A 16,148-nucleotide genomic window follows, 5' to 3' on the forward strand; every position below is an offset into this window, starting at 1 on the left:
CATGCCATCACTACATCCTGAAGCATCAAAGACACCATTAGTAAATGATCAAAGTCAATCTGAAAATGGGAGCTATTGGGTGCCAGATGCTGTGCAATCCCTCCGCTGGGGAAATCGCCAGGCCACTTTACACCCATCTGTAGTTTATTTCAGAGATGCTGAAGATATCCAACATTTGAGCATTTGCATTTTCTGCTGGCCAGGACAAAAATTTCAAGAACTTATACAGGGTGAATCACTAACTATTGCCACCTAGAATATCGCTGAAATTATGATAGTAGCTGAAAATTTTGTGGGAAAAATCTTGCATGGGACAATGGGGGCATGATATGACATTGGGTTTTTGTTGCTAGGTGGGGTCGCTTCAGAGATATGAAGGTCAGCTTCATTTTTTTTCTAAATGGAATGCTAAAGTTTGTTACTTATTTTCTGATAGCGGCTATTGAGATGAATCCAGTGATGTGTAACAGTAAGGTCTCTAAAGGTCAACGAAGGTCTCAAAGGTCGCATGAACATCCATTTACAGAAGGTGTTGGAAGTGATGACCATTGGTATCAGAGCAGTGTTGCAATCTTCTTATTAAGGATTGAGTGGTATTCCTTATCACTTCGGCTCTTATTGAAGTACATGCTCTGACAGTTCTCTCTCGTATATAATGGAAATAGTGAATATTCTCCAAATACGGCATATCCATCTAACGTGCCACTGATATGTAAACACCATTTGACAGTTTTGCAATACAACACTAATTGAATGGCAAAACTAGTATCGTAGAATCAAGTGGTTGTGAATGATGTATTCCTTCAAAGAACAAGTCAATATGCTTCTTATTTACGGAGAATGCCAACGAAATTGAGAGCTAGAGACTTATACACCGAAAGGTATCCTCAACGTACTCACCCTGCGCATTGTACTCTTAAATATGTGTATGATACATTGAGAAGCACTGGGTCTTTAATGCGTTGGAAACATATCTGGCAAAGGAAAGTTACTAACAAGGAAACAGAAATTGGTACTCTTGCCACTGTGTTTCGAGATCCTGTGCTAGTTTACTTCAAATTGCAAGGGAATCAGGCATGAGCCAGAATAGTATTGTTTGTCTTCTGCATCACCATAAATATCATTCTTACCATATCAGTCTCCACCCAGAGCTAAGTGGGACGGATTGTATCCATCGCATTGAATTCTGCTGATGGGCTCAACTTCAGATTCAGAGAGTTGACACATGTACTAATTTGATTTTATTTACTGATGAGGCTACATTCATGAACCATGGAAATGTTAATTTGCATTACATGCATTATTCGGCAACTAAAAATCCATGTTGGCTGTGGCAAGTTGCACACCAAAAACCATGGTCGGTGAATGTATGGTGTGGGATACTGTAGGACATAATTATAGGCCCCTATTTCATCAAAGGAAATCTTAATGGTAGGAAGTACACCACATTCCTGCAAGAAACATTAGGTCTGTTATTGGAAGAAATACCTTTAGAAATACGAAACAGAATGTGGTATCAACACAATGGGTTTCCAGCACATTTTTTGCGGATGGCTAGAAATGAGTTGCAGAGACAATAGACAGTTCCCAAATCATTGGACTGGACATGGAGAAGATGTCTCATGGCTGGCTCGTTCGCCAGACTTGTTGCCTCTGGATCTTTTCTTGTGGGGATTTGTAAAAGACTTTGTTTATAAAGACATTCCAACTACACCTGAAGATATGTGAGACAGAATTGTCAGAGCATGTGCTTCGATAAGTGCCAATGTGATACAAAATACCACTCAATCCATGATAAGAAGATTGCAGCCTTGCATTGATACCAATAGTCATCACTTCCAACACCTTCTGTAAATGTACGTTCATGCCACCTTTGTGATCTTCATTGACCTTCAAAGACCTTATTGTTACACATCATTGGATTCATCTTGATAGCTGCTATCAGAAAATAAGTACCAAACTATAGCATCCCATTTGAAAAAAGAAAGTTGACCGTCATATCTCTGAAGTGAACCCACCTAGCAACGTGCCACCATTCAGCTGCCTCAGGGAAACCAATTTTTGACACCACTTGACTTTGAATGGCTCAAGAAGAAAGTTGCTGATTTGTGGTATGATGCCAAGCACCTGTTCAGTACTGAGGAAACTGGATAACAAGGTGTGCAGTTTGAGAATGGGTGTGTCGGCCTGAAACTGGTAACCACTGTACTGTAAAATTGTATATCAGTGTAACTGAAATGGATGGGGAAAAAATTAAGAAGGAAAAAAATTATCCAGTTTCTTCAAAGCAAAGATCTGAAAATGGCAAAATCATTCCTTGGACAGGAAACAGTCACCAATTTGTGCCATCTGATGAAAAATAACTTTGTATCAGCAAAGTTTCAAATGATACAGCATCATTTACAGCTAATGCCAACCATACTGTCACAAGCTGCTTCAGAGAAAAGGGTTTGAATCTCCAACCTGAAGAATATATAGCCTGTATTTATGAGAATAAATGGTGGGTTATCACTTGAACAGAATGATGTGGTAATAGAGTCCAAGTATCCCGAGGTTCCTGCACATTCATTCTATTGGCCAGATAGAAAAGACTACTGCAGGTTACCAGAGCAGCATATTAGCACCAACATTTCTGCCCCATGCACAGCATTGGTGGGATGCCAGTACAAGATCCATGAGCAAACTTTGTTCCAAACTGAAGAAAAATTCAAGTCCAGTCAGTAGTAAAAAAAAGAAATAGCAATTCAGACTTGGGAATGTGATAAGAAACCCTGGAACAGGCTTGTGAATATTGCAGCACAACCCAATTCAGGCTTGGAAGCTTGTACAGAGAGACCCACCCGTGGCTGTTTGATTATGGCTATCAGGCGTGTCCCTTTGGCAATGGTGTTACCAATTTTTTTTAAATAGATGGTGTTGTTGTTGTTGTTGTGGTCTTCAGTCCTGAGACTGGTTTGATGCAGCTCTCCGTGCTACCCTATCCTGTGCAAGCTTCTTCATCTCCCAGTACTTACTGCAACCCACATCCTTCTGAATCTGCTTAGTGTATTCCTCTCTTGGTCTCCCTCTATGATTTTTACCCTCAACGCTGCCCTCCAATGCTATATTGGTGATCCCTTGATGCCTCAGAACATGTCCTACTAACCGGTCCCCTCTTTTTGTCAAGTTGTGCCACAAGCTCCTCTTCTCCCCAATTCTATTCAATACTTCATCATTAGTTATGTGATCTACCCATCTAATCTTCAGCATTCTTCTGTAGCACCACATTTCGAAAGCTTCTATTCTCTTCTTGTCCAAACTATTTGTCGTCCATGTTTCACTTCCATACATGGCTACACTCCATACAAATACTTTCAGAAACAACTTCCTGACATTTAAATCTATACTCGATGTTAACAAATTTCTCTTCTTCAGAACTATTACCAATTTTTCTGAACTGGTAGTAGCAAAGCCATCATGGACCAATACAAGTTCCCTGTTTATATAACCTTAAAAATAAATTAACTTTCACACATCCATTTACATAAAATACATGTTTGACATGTCACAATTGCTTATGTTTGAAGCTAAATATCATCCCTTAAACAGAGGATACTCTCAAGCAAAACAAGTGTCCAGGAGATAAAAATCTGCTCTTTCTAATGGAACTAGTAAGAAAAAAATTGATTGAACACCATTTTCAGATATTTGACCCTGAATATTGGTCAAATTTGACAATAAAATATAAGTACAAATATCTCATAAACTAAACAACCTGAGAGTTAATATATATCATGTGGTCTTACATCAACTTTCTTGATTTTTTAAAAATTGAAATAGAAAAGTTTAAGGCTACAAATATCAATGGTTGAACCAGCCATGCCATAAGTTTATTTTACCCACTTTCAGCAGCAGTTGTGGAAAATGTACTGCTTTGTTGATATCGTTAAACTTGGACTTATGAGCAAAAGTTGAGTAGAAACGCCAGTTTGCAGATTTATCATGATAATTATTAGCTTATAAAGGGTTGTCAAACATCTACATCTATGTTTATATTCTGCAAACCACTATGTAGTGCATGACAGAGGCTACATTCCAACAGTTATTACTGTTTCTTCCCACTCCATTCCTGTATGAAGTGTGGGAAGAATGATTGTTTGAATGCCTTTGTGTGTGCTGTAATTGTTCTAATCTTATCCTCACAATCCTTATGAGAGCAATATGTAGCTGTTGTTGTATATTCATGGAGTCATAATTTAAAACCAGTTCTTGAAACTTTGTTAATAAACTTTCTCAGGATAGTTTACATTTGTCTTCAAGAACCTGCCAGTTCAGTTTCTTCAGTATATCTGTGACACTCTCCCATGGATCAAACAAACCTCTGCTGCCCTTCTTTGCATATTTTCAAGATCTCCTGTTAGTCCTATTTGGTACAGATCCCACACACTTAAGCAATATTCTAGAACTGGACACATGAGTGATTTGTAAAGAATCTCCTGTGTGGACTGATTTCACTTCCCCATTATTTTACCAATCACCTGCTTCAATCACAATTGAGCCTGTGTGATCATTCCAGTTCATATCCTTACAAAGTGTTACACCCAGGTATTTGTATCAGTTGACCAATTTCAACAGTGATTCATTGATATTATAGTTATAGGATACTATGTTTTTTCTCTCATTTTGCAAAGTAAATGTTTTACATTTTTGAACATTTAAAGCATGTTGCCAGTCTTTGCACCACTTTGAAATCTTATCAAGATCTGACTGAATATTTAAGCAGCTTCTTTCAGGCAGTACTTCTTTACGGATAACTGCATCATCTGCAGAAAGTCTGAGGTTAATATTGTCTACAAGGTCAATAATATACAACATGAACAGCATGGGTCCCAACACACTTCGCAGAGGCACATGTGAAGCTTCTTCTACATCTGACAATGAGTCCTGCACCAAGATAACATGCTACATCCTCCCTACCAAAAAGTCCGCAATCCTGTTAAAAATTTCATCTGATACCCCATATGATCATACTTTTGGCGATTAGCGTAAGTGTGGTACTGAGGCATATGCATTTTGGAAATCAAGAAATACAGCATCTACCTGATTGCCTTGATGCGAAGCTTCTGGTGTGTCATGTGAGAAAAGTGTGAGTTTGGTTTCACGTGTCTATTGTTTTCAGAATCCTTGCTGGTTGGTATGGAGGTTACTCTGTTCAAGGTACCTCATTATGTTTGAGCTCAGAATATGTTCTAAGATTCTACAACTGGTCAATGTGAAGGATACTGGATAGTAGTTTTGTGGATCACTTATACTACCATTCTTGTAGACAGGTGTGATCTGTGCTTTTTTCCAAGAACTTGGTGTGGTTTTTTGTTCAAGGTGTCTATGACAGATTGTAGTTAGAAGAAGGTATCTTCCTGTAGCTGCTAAAAACTGCAAAAGTTGTACCCCTTTACAAAAAGGGTGATCAGCAGCAGATGGTCAACTATAGGCTTGTGTTACTCCTGTCAGGCTTTTCAAAAATCGTCAAGGAATTATTTCTGTCCCAATTAACCAACTTTTTTTAGCAAAAATAATGTTATCTCAGGATGTCAGCATGGCTTGAGGCTGCAGTACAGTACTGAAACAGCCACTTTCATCCTCATAAATCATATTTTAAATGCCATGGATAATCACAGAAATGTTTCAGAGATTTTTCTACATTTAACTCAAAGACTTTTATCTAATAGATCATGAAATTATTCTACAAAAGCTAGAGTGGTATGGTGTAAGAGGTCTGCCAAATGAGTGACTGAAATCGTACTTAGAAAATCGCTTTCAGATGACAGAGATCAAACATACGGAAAAAAAAGGAACTCCAGGCTTATAACTTGAAACCTCCCTCTACATTGTCTATTTGCAGACGACACCAGAGTATTGATTGAAGGCAAAAAAGCTCTTAGTCTGTATGCTGAAGATTTCAGAGTGTTTTGTGAGGAATAGCTTCTGATAGACCCTCACCATACACTTTCCACACATAGCAAAATGAAAATCCATTAAACCAAATATTTATATGGTAACCCAAAAAATTAACAGTGTCACTGAAACAAAATTTCTTGTAATTTGCTTACAAGACAATCTTAAATGGAATACCCACATTACATCCTTAAATTCTAAACTATTGAAATGACCTATGCAATGAGAATGATATGGAACAACACAACTGCTGAAACATTTAGAGTGGTATATTATGCTCACATACATTCCCATTTGAGATACAGCATCATATTCTGGGAAAATTCTGCTCATTGCATAACAACTTTCCAGAAGGAAAAAAAGATATGGAGGATAATGAAAAATGCATACAGCTGAAAATCATGTAAACCATTCTTTAAAGAACTTAGGACCTTGGGTTTTCCTTGCATACAGAAATTTCTCAGGTATTCAGCTGTATAGCATTGTCCAAAATGCGCGATATTCCAGCAAGCCAACTTCTCGCCATCTTCAGGTGTTCTTGGTGTCTGATTGATCTCTGATGGATGTCGACTTTATGTAATCTCTGCCCCTCTCCTGCAGCCTCTGTCTGGGTGCTTCTGAGTGGTCTGCGGCCGGTGGTGGGGGGAAGGGTGGCATTGTTGGGTGGTGGGGGAAGCGTGGCACTCCGCAATGGATCATGGGCCGCAGTCCTTCTGCGGCCATGGCTGCTTGCAGAACTCTGCCGTCATGGTGACAATGCTTCTTCTTCAGGTGTCCTGACAGGAGCAGATTTCTGTGTAGATTATCATTGTGTTTTAATCATACTCAAAGCTGGATCCCAGGCCTTGCTTAACTGGAAACCGCTGTCTTTATTAATTAGTTCATCATGTAGCCGGATCTCCACTGCCTCTTTCAGGATACAGTCTCAGAAGGTGATAGATTGATCTGACACCTCTGCGCCATCATAGTTCATGTCATGTCCATGTGAGATGCAGTGCTCTGCCACTGTGGACTTGGTCGGCTGTGCATTGCCTGAGTGGCGTTTATGTTCACTACATCTCTCTTGGTTTTCCGGATGGTCTGGCCTATATACATTTTCCTGCACTGGCAAGGGATGCTGTAAATTCCTGGTTTCTTGAGTCCTAAGTTGTCCTTGACTGATCCTAATAATGTTTTAGTTTTAGATGGAGGGCAAAACACGCACTTGACATTGTATTTCCTGAGTATTCTGCCGATCTTTGCCAATGTGTCCTCAACATATGGTATAATCGCCCTCGCAACCAGTTTGTCTTCGTCCTCGGAATGCTGCGGTCTCGGCTTCTGTGGTCTTAAGGCACATTTTGTCTGCCAGTTGTTGTAACTGTTCATGCAGAACATGGCCTGCAAGTGCTGCAGTTCAGTTGCTAGGCTGTCAGAGTCCCAGATTTCGCATGCTCTGTGCACCAGTGTACTCAGAACACCATCTCGGTGTGAAGGAGCATGACAGCTAGAGGCATGCAAGTACAAATCTGTACATATACAGATTTGTACCTGCATGCCTCCAACTGTCATGCTCATTGTTGTTGTTGTTGTTGTGGTCTTCAGTCCTAAGACTGGTTTGATGCAGCTCTCCATGCTACTCTATCCTGTGCAAGCTTCTTCATCTCCCAGTACCTACTGCAACCTACATCCTTCTGAATCTGCTTGGTGTATTCATCTCTTGGTCTCCCTCTACGATTTTTACCCTCCACGCTGCCCTCCAATACTAAATTGGTGATCCCTTGATGCCTCAGAACATGTCCTACCAACCGATCCCTTCTTCTAGTCAAGTTGTGCCACAAACTTCTCTTCTCCCCAATCCTATTCAACACCTCCTCATTAGTTATGTGATCTACCCATCTAATCTTTAGCATTCTTCTGTAGCACCACATTTCAAAAGCTTCTATTCTCTTCTCGTCTAAACTATTTATCGTCCATGTTTCACTTCCATACATGGCTACACTCCATACAAATACTTTCAGAAATGACTTCCTGACACTTAAATCAATACTCGATGTTAACAAATTTCTCTTCTTCGGAAACATTTTCCTTCCCATTGCCAGTCTACATTTTATATCCTCTCTACTTCAATCATTATCAGTTATTTTGATCCCCAAATAGCAAAACTCCTTTACTACTTTAAGTGTCTCATTTCCTAATCTAATACCCTCAACATCACCCGACTTAATTCGACTACATTCCATTATCCTCGTTTTGCTTTTGTTGGTGTACATCTTATATCCTTCCTTCAAGACACCATCCAATCCGTTCAACTGCTCTTCCAAGTCCTTTGCTGTCTCTGACAGAATTACAATGTCATCGGCGAACCTCAAAGTTTTTATTTCTTCTCCATGGATTTTAATACCTACTCGAAATTTTTCTTTTGTTTCCTTCACTGCTTGCTCAATATGCAGATTGAATAACATCGGGGAGAGGCTACAACCCTGTCTCACTCCCTTCCCAACCACTGCTTCCCTTTTCATGCCCCTCAACTCTTATAACTGCCATTTGGTTTCTATACAAATTGTAAATAGCCTTTCGGTCCCTATATTTTACCCCTGTCATACTCCTCCACACCATTTTATGGTGACCAATACAAGTTTCTATTGGACATCCTTGAAGAGATCTGGTCTTATTTGTTGCCCTTAGATCCAACATATTTCTGTCATGACTGGGGTTCTGAACTGTCTCTTCTAGTTTTTCAGATAAGGCATTTAGAAATGTTTCACAAGATGTCTTCCACACCTGCCAGTAACATAACTGTATTTTTCCCAATTGACTGTTGGATGAGTAAAGTCTCTACTGAAGATTACAGTATGATTGGGGAACTTATATAAATCAACTGAAGACTTCTTTAAAGTTGTTGGTTACGTTAGGAGATAAGTGTGTGATGAAGCAAGCTGGGATATCTTTACTTCATCTCTTGTTTTGCCACCTGCCTCCTTAAATTCATTTTCAGTTTTAATTAATTATCACTAACATACAGGAGTATGATCTGCATTTTCATAAAACAGAAAGATTAGCCCTAAGTTTTAAAGAATATAGCACCAGATCTAATTTTGTGCTTAGTTTTATGTATGTCATTAATCGCCTGATTTATTTTGATTATTCCTAGTTAATATCATTTGTTATAGGGTGAAATCAGTAATTGTTTCATAACTTAAATTCTGTTGTTGACTTTTAAACAAATATTAATTCTTTACTAATTATAAACATTTGGAGGAACAACCACTATTATTCTTAAAGTATTTATTTGGCTCTATTTGAAAACATATTAGCAAAGCCAGGCTTCAAGTAATTCCAAAGTAATTACCAAGATTTGTCAAAAGTATTGATTGTATAACTATATGTGTTAATTTCATCATTTAAACAAATAATTCGGCTTAACCCTTGTAGTAGAAGAAACTATTAAAAAGGGAAGAATTTTCCAATGTATTCAGTTAATTGAATGAGCTATGTTTTAATTGTAAATTTCTGTAACTTAAACATCAAACAATGTATAGTTTCAGTGCCTATTATTGTGATGATATATAAGTGCCCAATTTTTGGTCCAGAGACAGTCAGTCCACAGCCGAGTTACAGGCAAGAAAATTGTGTTGGATAGAACAACAACATTGCATCAACTTAACCGTGAAATAAGTGTAAGACAAATAGGCTGTGTGTTAAAATAATGACAGTGTCTGTTCAATACGTACCATATTATTCTGCAGGAACTGTGTGGTTAGGTTTTTGCCGCTCACAGATGTTCAACAGCAAACTATTGCAGCAGTATGCTGATGTATGGCTACAAACTATTAATGAGGCTTGTCAAAAGTTAACCAATAGTGAACTGGCCATGTACCAGTGTAATATTGGCGGGGGGGGGGGGGGGGGGGGGGGTTGTGAACAGTGAAAGTAAAGAACTGTGAAACGCAACTGTGACACCAAGGACTATAAAAGAAGAAGTAAAGCAGGCAAATGTCACAAGTCTTATGGGTAATAGAAGGATATAGTTATCATTTTATGCCCAGCCTTGATACTAAGTCTTGCCAAAATATTCTCACATGCAACCTCAATTTCTATCTTGGTGGATTTGAGTTTTGTGTCTAGTGCAACAAATACTCCATCTCCATTTTTCACTTGCCTATCCTTTGGATATACACTTAAATTTTCCTCAAATATCTCACTGCTATCAATTTCAGGTTTCAACCAGCTTTCCATACCTAGTATTATGTGAGCATCACTGCTTTTCATGAGCATTTCGAACTCTGGCACTTTGTTGCAAATGATTCAACAGTCAACCATTAGGACTTTAATACTCTCACCTGTGGGTATTTCTTTTGAACCTACACTGATACTTCTGGGTTTCCTACAGCTATTGTTATCTGGATTGGATGGAGATTCACCTATTCTAAGAAACCCTTGTGTGCACTCTACACAGAGTCAGTTATCTGAGTCACAGCCTCTGATGTGTAGTGCATACCTGCCCCACTTAGGAGAATCCTACAGTTCTAAACACTATGGTGCAAGTCCAGAAAGTTGCCACCTAGATTGTCACAGAACATTCAAAGTCTCTGGTTCAGTTCTTCCACTTGGCTCAGAACCAAAGAGCTGCTATCAGTTCTGGGGACAATGCTGCAAATTGTGAGCCATGTTGAAACTCCATTGACAAGCTGGTCTCTTCAAAGTCAAAAGGCTGGTCTTCTCAAACTTCTCTGCCAATTATTGGAATGACCCAAGTATGATCTCAGAGCCCAGACATCAGGCATCATTTGTTCCAATATGTGCCACAATCTGCAGATGGTTGCATCCTGTTCCCTCAATGGCTGCTGGAATAGCCTTTTCAACATCTTGAATGAGGCCACCAGGCATACACACTGAGTGCACCTGGTGTCCTTCCCTGCCCTTGCTGCCATTTGGCAATGGGTACCACCATCATTTGCCATATGTTTGAATTGCCAACAATTAAAAGACCCCTACCCTTTTGCTTTTGCCGACTATTGATGGCTCTGGGCAAAACAACTTTCCCCAAACCAGTTGAAGTGAGTCCCACTCGGTCAGTTTCAGTTTCAGTGAAAGACAGCACCTCGAACTTGTTGGCTAGGCTACAACACTCCATCCACCCTGTACAGGATGCCTAGATCTACCATTGATGTGCCTCTCACAGTCAAGTGGATGTGTAATGATAGCTCCTGTACTTTATGCAGCAGAGAGACGACCCACAGGAGTAGATAGTACATGAGGTACCTTTGGTACCAGTATCACATGTACACGAGTCTTAGGAACTCTTCCAAAATAACCAATTCACAGCAGCTGCCAGTCATCATTTCCAGCTGCTAATGAATTTCAACCAACTCATTGTGTGTTTGAGAGCAGCATTCACAGTGGGACTGCATTTTGGCTGGTGCAATCTATTTGTATTTCAGGACAGTGAACAAATAACTTTAAATTAAGCCCACTGATTATCTTTTCATCTGGTGAGCTAAAGCCGGCCGCGGTGGTCTCGCGGTTCTAGGCGTGCAGTCCGGAACCGTGTGACTGCTACGGTCGCAGGTTCGAATCCTGCCTCGGGCATGGGTGTGTGTGATGTCCTTAGGTTAGTTAGGTTTAAGTAGTTCTAAGTTCTAGGGGACTAATGACCACAGCAGTTGAGTCCCATAGTGCTCAGAGCCATTTGAACCATTTGGTGAGCTAAAAAGGTGCTAATTCCCTATAATAATTGAAGCAAATGCGCAAAACAAGATTTCTATTAAGGAACACAAAAGCCTATCACTAGTTTCCTAAAACTTTTGGAGGTTAATTGCACTTGTTATCAAACTCGAAAACAGAGTTAAGTTTTGATAAGTATAGATAATATATAGGGCTACTCCTCTTTAAGGGAAAACTAAATGTAATACAATATGTTAGAATATCTGCTACAGTAAATAAATCACAAAAGTCAATATTATAAATTAATTGTGGATTATCCACAGGACAACAGTAGATTTTGAAAATTCACAAAAATGTACATTTATTTGCATTGATACATGACATAATTCATGGATGATGTAATCTTTGGCAGGAACTGTGAACCACAAACACTGATTCACTGTGAAATAAGTAACATGACCATGTCCTTCACTGGAATGTAAAGTGTTTATCTAATAAGTTGGAAGTAGTGGAAGATGTCATAGAGACTTATCACTTATATGTAGTCTGTCTCGTAGAACACTGGTTAAAGCATGATGAAATAGGTATGTACTGCCCTGAGGGTTACACCCTAGCTGACAAAGATTGTAGAACTAATAAAAATCATGGTGGGTGTGTTATATTTCTAAAAAAAAAAAAGGATTAAATATGAACCAATTGCAAAAGTTAAAGCATTATCTCTAGAAATGTTATGTGAAATTGCAGCTGTTAGGTTAACAAATTTAAATTTAATAGTTGTAGCTTTGTACTCAACTGAGACTGGAGGCAATTCAGCAGATGATTTTGTTAACAAGTTAGTGTCTTTATGTGAGGCAGTCTGTAGGTATAAGTGTAGGATACTAATCTGTGGAGATTTCAATTTGAATTTTCAGTTGTCCAATATCTATAACTCATATGTAAATAATTTCTTAAATTCTTTTGGTCTTTATATTACAACCACTGAAATAACAAGGCCACATTATAAAGGTACTGGTACCTGTATTGACAATATAGTTGTATCGAATGAGTTAATGCATCTCAAGTCAGAGGTAATTAATACCTGGGTACCTGACCACTGGCCACTATTTCTTAGAACAGATACAACAAGAAATTGTAACACTGACTCAATGCACATGGCAGGAAAGAAAGTATGTGTGGTCAATTATGATAATCTAAATATGTTTAAGTCTCATATTGATAAAAGTAATTGGTTGCAGGTTTATCGAGAACATGCAATGGATAGAAAGGTGGAAGAACTCATATCTACTCTTTCTGTATATGCTAAGATGTCCTTTCCCATTAAGTTACTAAATAATAAAAAGGCACTTAGAGTAAATAAGGTCGAGGAGGAAAAGGTGTTGAAGATCAAGAGGGAGTGTGATCAATATTATGACTGGTATAGAAGTACAGGTTCTCAAGTATTTAAAGACATGCTCACAGTGAAAAAGAAAAGATTAAGACAGGCTTTAAGGGGAGTTGGAATGCCCTATCTCGCCAATGTTAAATTTGCTAACTTTGTGTACCTTTTTCTTTGGAACTATTATCTTCAGAACTTTGAAATTCTGGCAGAGGTTTTCAGCATATATTGTGAGCCCACTGAACTAGAACCAATGTTTTCTTTTTGTTGGTATAGTATTTATGAATTTTTTACCATTAAGCCATTTTTTATTGGAAAAAGTATAACATAAACTTCCCTAGTTCAGAGAATAAGCCAGTTCTTGTCATGATTCTAGTTCAGTGGCCTCTTTGAACTGTTTTGCAGCATTTCTGAAAATTTGAATGTTGTTGGTTGAGTGGTTTATGAGATAAAGGTACATGTAACACTAAAAATGTCAAATGCCAGAAAATGCGATTAAAGTAATTTATTATGAAAATTCACAAATACCTTTTATTCTATTATCAAAAGTGTCCAGCAGAGTAATCAGGGTCATCTTCTAGTTCTTCTTCTTCACCTAGAAGCTTTCTTCTCCTTGCTGCCCTTGCTTTTTTTGTATTAAATTCAGCTGCATACTGAGCCTTCCTTACTCGCACGCTGTCCAGAAGCTGAAGACCTCTGATGGTGTTGATACCAGGAGCAATGCCGAGCCTTGCCATGACCTTTAGCCTACCCATATGACCATCATTGAATGAAATAACAGCATCACTGACTCCCCATTTCAATGTTTTTATCCCAACAAATACATTCTTAGGTACACGAGTCCAAATGAGGTTGTTGAACGACTCGTTTTGATTCTGGGTACAACCATGAAGACATTTTCGCAGAAGATCAGGATGCCCCAAGTCTCTATATATTGGTTTAATTACTTCCATAACAGCCAATGGAATATAATTTTTATGGTGATAAGGATCCCCAGTAGCTTGAGATTTTCTATAATTGCACCATGACTGAGGACCATCTGGACAAGCAAAATGTTGAGGATTATCATCAGTTGATGATCGATGTAAATATGTGGCCCATACAGCTTGTCTCATTTCCTGCAAATTATTTGCATTATTTCTTATTGCCATACCATAGTATTGTTGTAATTCATTTATAATTTTATCTGACAGGCGACCTCTAATGGTTTTACCATCTGACAAAATTTTGTCCTTCAGATTCTGTTTCAGTTTCCTTAGACGAGTGCCCATTCGTTTCTGAACATGACCGACACATTCTAGTTTAGTTATTGTCTTATTGACATATGGCATGGATTCTGTAACACTTTTGTATGCCTTGGAGTCCCCATCTCCAAGGAATTTTGTGTAAAATACTCCCCGTTCTTTTTCTGATCTGCTAAACATTTTCACAGCAGCGGCAGCCTCCATGCCTCCACTCGTACCTTCATAATTCTTGCTACATATGTGAGCTGCTTCTTTCTTACCAGATGCACAATGGTAACAATGTTTAGTGAGCACTTCATAGTCCAAAACTTTACCGCTGTCCACACTAGTAACAGTAGCAACAGCATTTTTGGATGTGTGACCCCTTTTCTGCCAGGTTCCATCAAAAGCAACAGGGATATCTGGGTTTCCTTCATTTATATATTTTGCTTCACTGGCAGCAGCTTTCATTGATAAATCTGCTACAGACTGAACAGCATCTCCTATCACTTCAGTGTAATTGTCAATTTTAGCAGGTGGAGGTGGAAGATTCATTATGGCACAAAATGTTTGAGCAGCAGTATGTCCTTTACCAATTGCTCTCATTGCATACATTAGCCTGATATTACTCTCAAACAAATTGCTACTGCATGTTTTAGAGCTCCAAAAACAGGTCTCATTTTCACAACTGGCACAAACTATAGCAATTTTGCAGGAAAGTCCTATAGAGTTTGTTATGTTCATATCAAAAGAACCTCCACAAAGATTACAACACAAACATTTCTTCATAAACTCAGTAAAAACAGGAAAGTCGACTAAAACATATTGTTCATTAGAAGCTTCATCTGTAATTTCACTTGCACAGTTTGATAACTTCTTTTTTGATGCACTGGTGGGCGTGTCTCCTTCACACATCTCAGCTGTACAAACGTCAGAACTTTCACCAGCATCAACAGGTGCTGAAGCAGAATCACTTGAACAAACGTTATTTGTAAATCTATTACCGCGAAACTTTCGCTTTTTAAATAATGATGCACTCCTAGGCATCGTAGAAACTACGCACTCACCACTGAAAGTCAAAACAAGACAGATAACAAACTCCAAATGAGCGACAAACTAAACTCGAGGCTCAAAACAAACACTCACAGATCAAAAACTGAACAATAAACACAGCTAGTCGTAAAAACAATGGTACCTATGGAAGGATCAAAGATTCTACAACTGAAGAGTGAAATCCACAGCCTTCTATATGTAATGTTTTCGGAAATGCGAAGATTTAAATGTGTACAAATCACAAGATGGGTAACTTTGCTGGGCGCACATGTAATTTTGAAAAATTAAATAAAAATACTTCCAATTGGAATTTCTTAACAAATTTTGCACCATTTTAAGCAGAAAATTTCAAATTAAGTTATAAGGTTAAAAACTGAAAATGTGAATTTTTTCCATTTTCCGGCATTCCAACTCCCCTTAAAGGAAGCTAGGTGTAAAAAAAATGAAGATATAATACTAACATCTGAAAATAAGACATGTGCAATGTGGAATATCATTAACAGTCACTGCAACAGGAAAATGACTTCACAGACTGAAAGCAGTAATCTGAATGCTGCACAGTTAAATACATTCGTCACTGAGGAGGTACAAGAAATAATAAGGGTGATTGGCACTTCCAATATAGCCACTGACCATAAATACTACCTGAGAAACACCACAAAGCCTGAAAGTACATTTAGCTTTAAACTGGTCAAGGTACAGGATGTTACTAATATACGGAGGAAAATGAAGAACAGTTTCAGTAATGATGTTTATGGTTTAAGTTCAGCCATGTTAAAGTGAGATTCAGTTCAACTGCCAGAATTGATAACACATGTAGTAAATACATGTATTTTGGAGGCTCAGTTCCGAAAGGCACTAAAGTTTGTTAAAGTCACTCCAATACACAAAAAAGGCAGCCTCTCACGTTCTGATAA

Source organism: Schistocerca nitens, chromosome 1 (assembly GCF_023898315.1).
Source record: "Schistocerca nitens isolate TAMUIC-IGC-003100 chromosome 1, iqSchNite1.1, whole genome shotgun sequence".
Taxonomy (NCBI): Eukaryota; Metazoa; Arthropoda; class Insecta; order Orthoptera; family Acrididae; genus Schistocerca; species Schistocerca nitens.